The 10146-nt window shown below is 39.5% G+C and overlaps 1 pseudogene; it reads right to left on the minus strand.

Moving 5' to 3' along the window:
* The window catches only part of LOC149179134 (protein CLMP1 pseudogene), a 107581-nt pseudogene extending 99177 nt beyond the window's left edge, over positions 1-8404 (minus strand).
* Positions 8405-10146: the final 1742 nt, after the last annotated feature.

A 10146-nucleotide genomic window follows, 5' to 3' on the forward strand; every position in this document is an offset into this window, starting at 1 on the left:
GGAAAAGAATAGAACCCCAAACCATTTAGTTTGTTGGCAGAGCAAGTCGAGTTGATGAAGGGATGTGCACAAATGGAGAAATATATTGATCTTGGAAACCCAGTTGTTTCTATCCAGACAGGTGATATCCTTGTCTCTAATGTGTTAATAGACCTGGGTATGGTCATTAATGTTATGACCAGGAAAACCATGGATCAACTTATTTTGAACCATATTCGTCCTACCCCTACTATGCTTGAACTTGTAGACAGATCTAAAATCAAGCCAGATGGTGTCTTGGATGATGTGGTTGTTTCAATTGATTTTTGGGAATACCCCGCAAATTTTATTGTCTTCAGTCAAAAAATCCTATTGCTGGACATTCATTGATTTTGGTGTGATCGTGGCTTGCCATGACTGATGCTTATATTGGGTGTCACTCTGGTGATATGTACATTTCCCATGGAGACAATAGGAAGAAAGTCACCTTGTATCCACCTGCTAGATCTATTCAAGAGCTCAAAGATACCTTATGGCTAAGTTATGACAGTAGTGATGAGGAGACTCGATATGTGTCTTTGACCCATCATCATACTGGGTCTACCCAGGAGGATGCGTTACGGGACTTCTTGAACAATCGAGACACAATGCCAAATTTTGACATGATTTGTCAAATCTTTAGTCTAGATTTTCAAAAAAGGTATAGTTCTCAACCTCCCTCATCACAGAATCTAGCAGCATCTTCATGTACTCTTGAGGTTGAGACCACCCTTGTTGATATTAGTCTGGAAAAATATTTATACATTAGCTCATACCTGGATTCATCCCAACAAGAGAAAAATTTTAGTTTGTTGTGAGACCATATTGATGCCTTTGCATGGAGTTATGAGGACATGAAAGGCATACCTCCTGAAACTTACACTCATCATATTTACATTCAGGAGAGAGCCTAGCCTGTTTGACAATCCCAAAGGTGCATGAACCCTATGCTAAGAGAAGTTGTGAAAGAAGAATTACAAAAACTCTTAGACGCTAATTTCATTTATCCTATATCTGATAGCCAATGGGTTTCTTCATTAGTGATATTTCCGAAAAAAGATGGGAGATGGCACATTTGCATTTATTACAGATAATTGAATAAAGCCACTCTCAAGGACTATTTTCTCCTCCCTTTTATTGATCATGTGCTAGATACCCTTTCTGGTAAAAAGAACTTTTCATTTTTAGATGGCTTTAGCGGATATACCCATTTCCAAATCACACCCGAGGATCAGGACAAGACCACCTTCACATGCCCATGGAGGACATTCACCTACCGAGTGCTTCCCTTTGGGTTGTGTAATTCCCTAGCTACCTTTCAAAGGGAAGTGATCACTATTTTTGTTGACCTCGAGTGTGTAGAGATTTACATGGACGATTTTTCAGTATTTGGTAACTCATTCCAAGAAGCCCTCAAAAACATAGAAAATGTGATTTTTCGTTGCCAAGAAGCCCAGCTTGACTTGAGTGATAAAAAATGAAAATTGATGTGCAAAGTAGGGGTACTTCTTGGTAATTTTATTTATGACAAAGATATCCAGGTAGACCCGGCTAAAATAGAAGTTATTTTGCATCTTTGTGCACCCAAAACATAAAGGGAAGTGAAAGGTTTCCTGGGACATATGGTCTATTACTAGAGATTCATTGAGAACATTTCTAGGATATCTACCCCACTTTTTCGATTATTAGCTAAGGATAGTCAGTTCTCTTGGTCCATAGCTTGCCAACAGTATTTTGGGAAAAGTTAGTACAGGCAACAGTTTTGAGAGGGCCCAATTGGTCCCTTCCATTTCATATTTCCTCTGATGCGTCAAATACTACTATTGGCACAAACTTAGGATAGGAAGAGAACCAACAGTCCTATGCTAATTACTTCATCAATAAAAACTTGTCACCTGCTAAGATAAACTACACAGTAACTAAGAAGGATTTTTTCACAATAACTTTTCCTATTAATAAATTCAGACATTATATTATAGGATATTAATTTTTTGTACATACTAACCATTCTTCTATAAAATATTCGATGAATAAACCATTAACTAGTAGTACAGTGACCAGGTGGCTACTTTTGTTACAGGAATTTAATGTTATTATTATTGATAGACCAGGAAAATCTAATGTTTTAGCTAATTATATTTCTACATTGAATAATCCTAGTGAATAATTCTTATTGATGATGATTTCCCTAATGAACATATTTTTTCTTTGTCAACAAAATCCTCGTGGTTTGCTGACATAGCTAATTATTTAGTCACCAAAAAAACACCACCTCACTTATTTGCTCATGAAAAGTCGAATATCATACCGAAGAGTGCTTCATATTCCTAGATCTAAGCGGACCTCTTTTACACTAGACCTGATCTCATTATTTGTACATGTGTCAGAGAGGAAGAAGTGTTTCACATTTTGAAATTTTCCCATGATGAACCCTATGGGGGCCATTTAGCTGACAAGAGAACTACATATAAGATTTTACGAGTTGGGTATTTTTGGCCTTCCTTGTTTAAGGATGCCAAACAATATTTCAAGCGATGTGATAACTATTGAATGGGTCAGCCTATCGAAGCCACTGAAATGTCTTTATAACCTCATGTTATGATTGAGCCCTTTGAAAAATGGGCTATTGATTTTGTAGGACATATAATCCAACATATTTGAATAAAAATCATATTTTGGTTTGTACATATTTTGTTACGAAATGGGTAGAGGCTAAAGTTGTTTCTTTTTCAACTGAAAAAAGTTGTTGAATTTTTGTTTAATGAAATTTTTACTAGATTTGGTGTTCCTAAAGAGATTGTTATTGATAATGGGCTGTAGTTTTTATCCAATCTGGTTCAAGGTGTTATGGATCAATACAAAATTTAGCACAAGAAACCTACACTGTATCACCCGCAAGAAAATGTCCAGGTGGAGTCTACCAACAAGGTGATCGAATCCATCCTTACCAAAACAGTAAATCTACATAGAAAGGATTGGGCTAGCAGGTTGCCTGAAGCCTTATGGGATTATCGAACCACTTGGAGGAATAGTATGGGGCATACACCATATGAGTTGGTATATGGGAAATAATTCCTTTTGCCAATTGAGTTCTAGATAAAAACTTTTCGAACCACAGTCTAGTTGGGGTTAGACCTCTCATAAGCACAACAACAACGTCTATTGCAACTAAGCGAGTTAAATGAATTTTGAAGAGATGGTGCTCAACAGAATGCGTTAGTACAACAACAATGCAGGAAGTGGCATGACAAGTTGATAAGAAAGAATCATTTCAAACCAGGTGATTGGGTACTCCTTTATGACTCTAAATTTAAACATTTTAAAAGAAAATTCCATATATGTTGGATGGGGCCTTATGAAGTGATTAAAGTTTGTGAAAATGGGGTAAAAGAAGTTAAAACTATTGATGGGTGAGAACTAGTATTCCTTGTGAACGGACATAGACTTAAAGTTCATTTTCAGCCCCTCACAAAGGAAGATTTTATGCAGCGAGTACAACAACAATCTGAATTCAAGATGGTAGGTGGTTTTGCCAACCTATTAAAAATTTGATTCTTCCTTTTCCAAAAATAAAATAAAATAAAAAGAAAATCTAAAAAAATTACAAAAAAAACAAAATTAGAAAGAAAAAAATTGTTCATCGTTGTGAAAATCGGTTTATTGGAATGATCACAAAAGGATCAACCTGAAAAACCAGCATGTTGGCAAGAGGATCAATCTTTAATAAAATGGGAATGTTGCTTGATCTTCATATATGTTTCCTATCACCGAGAAGAAGCAAGCTTTTAGTTTCTTTGTTGAGAAGGGTGATTAGAAACCAAGCCCTTATCCATGTTCGGGACAACTGGCATGGAAAATCTTATGCCAGCAACACTAGATTCCCGCTGCAATTATTTTGGTTTAGCACTACTTGGGAGAATTTTAGGTGAAACTTTGTCTTTATTCTCATTCCTTCTTCATAAATTTCCCTCTATAATTCTTCTTTTTGTCCTATTGAGATTGACCATCCCTTTCTTCAAAAGAAATTTCCCTTATCTAATCTCATTTTTTTCCTCTTTTTTCCTTGAAATCTTTTCCCTATCCCTTCTCCTTATGTTCCTCTTGGATTGGTTTCACTCTTGAAATCCCTGATGATTTCCTTCCTGTTAGTGTCATTATATGCACACTTCCATGAGGGATCAAATCTGCTCTTTGCATTTTCATTGTAGGTGTCTCATACTAAATTTTTTTATCATTCCACTAGGTCATGCCAAAAATGATCTACTGCTGGTTGTCTTCTTCTTCTCAGAACATCTAATTTTCCTTCATCAGGTATATTTGGTAACCCTTCTTCATGTTTCATTCAGTTATGGTTTTATTTATATTATTTTTAGAGTCAAGGTAGTTATGTCTCCATTAGGTCTTAGGGTTCATTTCCAAGGTCAAAAGCTTTGTTTTATTGCAAGTAAATGGCAACAAAGGTATGAGGAAGACGAATAAACAAGAATGGTTGGTAGTTAGTCATGGTTACTGTTAAAAATCCTTTTTTCACTAATGTAATTTTCAAATCAAAAACATTGTTTTTTGAGACGAAAACAGAGTATTTTAGTTTGTTCATATCCTTGATGTAATTCAAGTTGTTTTATGTAATAATTGTCCCCATAAGCTGCCCAAGGCACTTCTCACTTCTGCAAGAGAGGAATCATTAAAAAATCAGCTCAATCAAATCATCATCCACCTGAAAAGAGACAAAGAAAGAAAAGCATTAGATAGAGATTTGAAGGCAAAGTAAAAAATTCCAAACAAACATTATAAAGTGGGTTTTTCTAAGGAAAAATCAAACTCATCCTTTATATAATATTTCAAAAGCATCTTTTAAACTTCACCATGCTCATTTGACAAAGAGAAAAACCAAATGGCAGTGAATTGGTGGCCGAAGAAACCACATGCGCTACGCATAGAGCAAACAATGTTGCGCACATGGCAAAGTTATGGGCCGCTGTGCACACAACCGGAGTGCTGTGCGTAGAGCCCTCATGCCTGTGTATTTTTGCATGGCGCTACGCATACAACAGGACACTGCGCACCTATACATGGCACTGTGCATAGTGCCAACAACCATCAAAACTATCCTAACAACCATCCAAATCTCTCCTTTTGCTACATAGAGCTTCAAACAAGTAAGTATACTCCCTAAGCTATCCTCCTAACACTCATTTCAAGATTTTTGAGTTCGTTTGCTATTAAAATTTTCAAACCCTAGGTTGTCTGAAAACCCTCCCTGCTTGCATTTTCCTATTCATTCCCACATCTTGTTGTCATATCCCTAAATATCATCCCTATTCCCTATTCCCTATTCCATACTATCAAATACACTTATGCCCTATACCCTAGTCCCCAAACAAAATCCCTAAACCCCTACTTACAAAATAGTCCCCACTAAAAAATACCCCCCTTTCTCACTCTCACATCATACATATCTCATTCCTACATCACACAAACTCCTCTCCCCTTCCCCTATCCCTAATCACCATAAATCACTTCCTGATTACCTCCTCTAGTGTTTCTAAAGCTTCAAACTCAAAAACATGGATAAAGAGGATAAAGATTATAAGGAGGAGGAAAACAGTGATAGTGAAAGCATGGAAGATGAACCTCAGCATCAGAGAAAACCATACAAGGGAGGTAGAATTATCAGAGAGGAACCATAAAACATTAGAGAGTTAGAGGCTTCCCCTATGACTGTCTCTTATTTCAGGTATTTAAGATGTTATGAGTTTTTTGAGAAAGTACAAAGAGTTCAACATCATCCTAAGCTGACCAGGCTTTTTGTGGCAAATCTCTGTGATAACAAGGTAACTCTTGCCTAGGTGACATTTAAAGTTTCCACCTCCATCATTGCTGATGCTACAAGGATTCTGAATGTGGGGGAAAAATGGTATAAAGCACAAGATTTGGATGAGCACTACTATGATCCATACATCAAATCCAGGTACAGGAATGAAAAGAAGAGGACCTTTCCTTTCAGGTTCCTTCACGACAAGGATGCCCCTATGATGAGGATCATTATGAAGTATTTTACACGTGAGGGAAAATTTTCCAGATTATACACCTACCATATTAGGCTTCTTATGCACTTCACAAGAGTGAAAATGTTGAACATCCCATACTTCTTATTCAAGAACATAGAGAAGATGGACTACCTTGTACAGAAAAGGCCATACCCTCAGCAGATGAATAGTTTTTATCACTATTCCTTGATTAAGATTATGGTGCTACATCATCTCAACCTCCTCAACATCTCCTAGGATACATTTATTGCCAATGACATATTCAATGGTCCTCAAATTCCTCCACCGGTGCCTCAAGAAGCAGAAAGGTCTTCCAGCAGCACCAAAGTAAAGAAAAGTAAGAAGGCTAAAGAGACTAAAGTTGTTGAGAACCCAGAAACCTACAAAACATATCAGAGGGGGACTAGAAATTTGTCTACAGTGGATAGGCAAGTGTTTACTCCACCTGATGTGGAAGGGGTCTTGTCTTCTTCATCGACTCATAGGCAAATGCTTGCTCCACAAACTATGGAAGGGGCTTTGCCTTCTTCATCAACACAACAAGTACAATAGGTGCAGTAGGTGCAAAAAGGGAAGGAAAAGATGCTGGAGGAAAGCCTCAATGATGAAGAGGAAAGGGAATTTGATTTGATGGAACATGATGAACTCGAACAGCCACACATTCATCATGGCATTGAGGTAGTCGACTTGGAGGCTCAATATGAGGCAACAAATGAAAATATAATCATAAAGGAAAAAGATGCACAGATCCAAGCACTGATGAACAACTTGGCCAGAGCTAAGTATGTCATTTCATACCTTGAGCAAGAGAACACGCGGCTAAGTGGCAAACAAGTCCTCATGGATCTAGAACTTCTCAAGGCAAAGAGGCAAGATGACAAAGGCAAATCAGTAATGCAAGAGGAAAAGACCCCAGCAACCTTGACTACAGAACAGAGGTTTGAAAAGGGGATTGAGGAGGATAAAGAAACATGGCTTGACAGGGTCAATTTTCATTTGGAGAAGATGCTAAAAAGGGCAACCGGGACAATCAAATCATCAAGCACATGGCCCTTTATTACAGGACCCGGAATAAGATTTGTAACATAAGAGTCAAGCAAATGAAGACAACGAAAAAAGGATGGTGATAGGATTAGGTTGCTTAATGAAGCTTCCTTGGCTGACCCAGACACTTGATGGTGGTGGTATCCCACAAATTTTGAGCAAGTTTTGAGAATTTTTGCATTTTTGAAGAATTTAGCAGTTTTTGACACAGAAATTTTACGCTTTTCCTAGGAGCATCCAATGGCCAAAATAATACCACCATTGGATTCCTAATGATGTAAGCATGCTCCCTGTGCATTTTCTAAGCCTTTGGAGCAAAACTGGTTAGCCAAAATGTCAAACAACACCTAAAAAATCATGTTTCTACCCCTGTTTTGACCATGGCGCTGTGCATAGAAGCAGTCTTGGGAAAATCAGTTTTTGAGGGGTCAAATCAACTCCAAATGGTAAACTAAAGGCCAATTTGGAAATCAAACAGGACAGGCTTTCCAATGAGATATCATGAGATCAATTTGGACACCGGTAAGGCCTCCAAAATGGCCCTGCAAAGAGTGTTGCGCATAGCCTTCTGGTGCTGCGCATAGGACAATTTTCTGCTAAATTTTCACTTTGCTGTGCCATGACTATAATTTTTGGGTTTTCTCTCATGGATGATGTTTCTACTGATGTAAATGGTGACTAGGCATGTAAATAAGATGAATATTTTTTTTCTAAGTAAAACCAATCTATTAATAAAGACATAATGTACAAAGAGGCTCCGGCCTCAGCGGTATTGGGTCAGTTGTGTGACCATTTTGAACATCAAGCCTTGATATCGCGACTACCCCAATTGGGGAAACTAGTCCAAGAATGAGATAAGGAAAGTTCATTCTACCCTCGCAGGGGCTACAGTTCCAAAATTCAAAAATTGTAACCAAAAGACTGTAAATTTCAGTAATACATCCACAGTTTAACTCAAAATTTTCCACAGTAAAACAGCTCATATGAACCAATGCTTGTAACCCGAGTTGGAAACAAAATTCAAAAATTGACCCGACATGAAATGAAGTTCAAAATTGAGCTGGAAATGAAAATAATCAAAATCGGACTCAGGGCCCGACACGTGACCTGGCATGCAGCTGCAAGGTGGCTTTTGTTGGCTCTTCCTCCACGGTCAGACACCAACCAAATTCTTCAGAACTAGTATCCTCTGCATGTCCACCACCTGCAATGTCCTCCGTTTGAATTCCTTTGTCCTTACAGGTGGCTTCGCCTCCTAGAGTCTTCTGTATTTTGCTAGACAGGTAGTCCATGTCTCTTGGTGGGTGGCTAGAGCTCAGCTCCCCTTGAAAGATGCCGAACAAAGGAGGATCTTGATAATCTCCCTGTTGATCATTGGTTCAGGACAGGAGGCAAGGACCTCTCTGAAATCCACCATGATGGTGGCAATTATGAGCAGCTTGTCCATGGAGCAACAAAACTGGAGTTGCGCTTGTTGGGAAGGAGTAGTGGTAGCGGTGTGCTGGGGGAATCCCCCTGAATGCCAAACCTCACTGGTGCCCAATCTTCCTCAGCCACTGCGAGTGTCCAGGTACCTGCCAAGGAAGCAGGAATTGGAGGGGCTTGGGGGAGGGGAGATAGACATGGAAGTATAGACAGAAGGGGGTAGGGGTGTAGGGAGAGTGGCGCTTCCCTGACTACCACCACACCTGCTCCTCATTCTATGATGATGGCGCATGATTCTTTGATTAGAAAGCTGTAGCAAGCGGTTAATTGCAAGGATAGGAGGCGGGCCAAGAGCGATAGAAGGGATGTTGTGGGGAGTAGGGGAATTCAAATCTAAACCAAAGGAAGGGGTCGAGACCTCAAAACGCAGGTGGCAGAGTAAGGAATGAGAAAAATGGTGACCATTGCCCAGGTCGACACAGCAAAAAAGTTTGTAACGTCTTCCCGTGGCAGTGTGAAGGCTCGGCTCTATTGTAGAGGGATGGCAAGAGCAATTGAGAGGCCGATTAGGGGAATGCAGGGGGCTCTGCTCCATATTTCTGAATCTTCGTAGAAATTCTCGATTTTCCAAATTGGTTAATGGCACCGGCTTGAGAGCCAGGACTTGCCATAATTCGCCACAGGGGAAGGCACAGGTTGCCATACAGATTAGCCACCTGCTTTTCTAGTGGCCCATGTGCATTAATGACTTATCTACCACCCGCATCCGAGGGTGCTGCATCCATTTGCACCAGCATGGTGTATTCCTATTGGTGTGTGGCATCTTTTATAATTTTGATCAGACCTATGTAGAGAGTTTTATCGCTCATCACCCAAGAGTAGCTAAGAGGTCGGCCACTTTGTTTCTGTTTCTCTTGATGTCTTTGAAAGTGATTTCTTTATTAGTAGCAAGCACTTGCTCAATATGTTGTAGTCGAGCTGCAAGTCGCCAGCTATAGGATAGCTTGTTAACTGGAGTTCCCTGTATAATTTTTTGGGCCATGTTGATGAGGATTTGAGAGTCTCCTTCTATGATTAAGGGAAAGCAGTTATGCTGCTGTGTGAGATTTAGATCTTGCCATAGTCCCTCCAATTTCACTGAGTTGTTTGTGTCCCATCCTGAAGTGCCCAAGTAAAGTAGTAAAGGATTGCCAGAATGATCCCTGAAAATTCCTCCGTGCCCGGCCTAACCTGGATTTCCTTTAGAAGTGCCATCAAAGTTGAGTTGGGTGAGTCCTACGGGTAGAGGGCACCACTTGCTGGAATATTGGTGGGCAGAGATGGATTTGGAGGGTGGCTCCTAAACCTGGATGAGCCTGAGATTCCAATTCATCCATATATTTCATTCTTGCGGTGCAGTGGGGAAGTCCTCCTTATTCCAAGATTGTAGTGCTAGCGTTTCCTAAAGGTTACTGCACATATTATTCCATATTATTTCTGTGTGGGTGGTTTGACTCTTGAAGATACCCTGATTCCTCTCCTTCCAAATTGTCCACATAATGAGGCCTCGTAGGATTCTCCATAGCGCATTAAGCAGGGGACTCTTGTATGGGTTTTTGGCCCAGTGACA

Source organism: Pinus tabuliformis, chromosome 4_1 (genome assembly GCF_031772625.1).
Source record: "Pinus tabuliformis cultivar Carrire ecotype Pingquan chromosome 4_1, CPIR1, whole genome shotgun sequence".
Classification (NCBI taxonomy): Eukaryota; Viridiplantae; Streptophyta; class Pinopsida; order Pinales; family Pinaceae; genus Pinus; species Pinus tabuliformis.